Below are 2,175 nucleotides of genomic sequence, written 5' to 3' on the forward strand. Positions count from 1 at the left end.
AATGAGCCAGGTCTTTATTCGATATAGTTAAGGACTAAAGGGCAGGTAAATAGGATTGAACATTTTTATGTTTGTATTTGTGTGTACAATTAAAGTGGGAGAGATTATGAACACTCTCCCCCCTCAGCTTTCATTAGCAATGGAGTTACTGTGTACTTTTTTAGTTTTATTTTAATGTACAGCAGGCAGAGCCTTCAGTGTGTGTGATCTAGGAACTCTTTAGCACCTTCAGTAACTGTACAGTAATGGCAGGTCCATTATCAACCATTAATGGACCTGGAACTGGCACATTGACGCACTTTTATAACGTAAATCAATAAATAAATAAACTATTGTAAAGAGCTCCACAGTGTTTATTAAATCTAGAAGATAGGGTTATTGGTTGTGGTGTTCATTTAATCCTAAATATATTGCAGGGGATTTGAGACACTGCTGTTGATTAACTTCTGTGCATGTAGCAGGGCAGAGAGAGACCTGCACATAATTATTGGGGCAGGGCGAAGCCCTGCTTGTAAATAAATGTACTTCGGAAATGTATTGTGGAGGGTGTGAAACACGTGTGATTTACTGTTATTGTAAATAGGTTATTGTTGTTGGGTTTGAATGTGGTCTGGCAGAGGCGGGGTTAGAAGCTCATCTCTGCCAGACAGCTCGTGAGAAGTCATGGTCGGCAGTTGGTGATTATTGACAAATTGACTGTCAGCCCTGCAAACTAAAACTCTTGTGCAGAATGTGGCCGTCTCCAAATTAATTCATTGGTCGTTAATTCGGAGAAGGCCACGTGTATATAAACCTGCTTGGTTGTGGTGGGTGTTTTGAGAGGAGGAACGAGAGTGAAATGGGAGAAAATCTAAAATGAAAGTAAAAAGAAAAGAAAGCAATTGCTACTCTTGCTGGGAAGCTCCAGCATAGTACTTGTTATGGGTGGAGGGAGATATTTTGTGTTCGTGACCTGTTTTTGTATGCACTTTTGTTTTGCTCTGTGAGCAGTGTTTTTTGTATATCCTTTTCATTCATTTTTGTTGAAATAAAAACGGCGCACCAGCGTTCTTTTCGCCCTCGAGTACCTATCTGCCTCAGAGTTTCAGGTCTGATCTGGGTTCTTCACCACTCGGGCCATCCGGTTACAGTGCAATACAATAGTCCATATTTGTGGAGGTTTGTGTTGAAAATAGGATATAATGGTCCATATGCATAAAACTTGCCGTCTCTTTTATCATGCCAGTATAGTGTTTAACATGACAGTATTTCATCAGGTGATGCATAAACGACATTTACCGTCCAAAAACATCACTAATCGCGACGTTAGAATACATGCCCTTAGAGACCAATTTTGATTAATAAATCTGTATTGTGCCATTTAATTGACCCTTACCGGCATCATAATTAACACTGCAAAAGCAGGTCGGATTTGGGTCGGAAAGTGTTGACTTTCTGCGGTTTGCGTTTCGGTGCAGGTCAAAAAATGTAATTTTCGGGTCACGCTCAGGTCTGTATTTGAATCACCAAAATGTTTTCTGTCCTTTCACCGTACTCGTCTATAACCTGTTAGAAGGTAAATGTACTGGTATTTCCTGCACTAAAGCAGGCAGCGATTAGGGAGGAGTCAGCTGACTAAGCCGTGTTCTCGGTTTGTATTGCCGCTTGTTTGATACGTTGCAAGATTCTTTTATGACGTCTTCTTAGTGATATTAAACAAGGTGAAACATAAGGTAGTGCAGGGTTTATATCATGTAGTGGAGGCAAATCAGAAGTGTGGAATCATAGCGAATGAAAATAATGAACATGTGACTGGATTCGTTGCTTGTAAAACCTGTCATTATGTTTTTGTGAACGACAGCCACAAAACTGGTACATCTCTGCGAAAGCACAGGTGTAGTTCCCTTTCAACTGGTGGCACGAAAGGAATAGATAGATATTTTATAGTAAAGTGGAGATAGTTGATATGTTACAATGTTAAAATATATCCAGACCACTAGAGAAAGCTACCACGCTGTAAAGCCTATTGTATAAACTCAATCTGTGGAGAATGGTAGAGATATCTGTGTGTTTGTGAGAGAGTCAATCGACGCAGGCAGTAGGTAAAGGACAAAAACTTGCGGGTTCAGTCGGGTTGCAGGTCTTACTAAAGTGGGTCGGGTTGCGGGTAAGAAGACGGTGCTGCAGCGGGTTGCA

Source organism: Acipenser ruthenus, unplaced genomic scaffold (assembly GCF_902713425.1).
Source record: "Acipenser ruthenus unplaced genomic scaffold, fAciRut3.2 maternal haplotype, whole genome shotgun sequence".
Lineage (NCBI taxonomy): Eukaryota > Metazoa > Chordata > Actinopteri > Acipenseriformes > Acipenseridae > Acipenser > Acipenser ruthenus.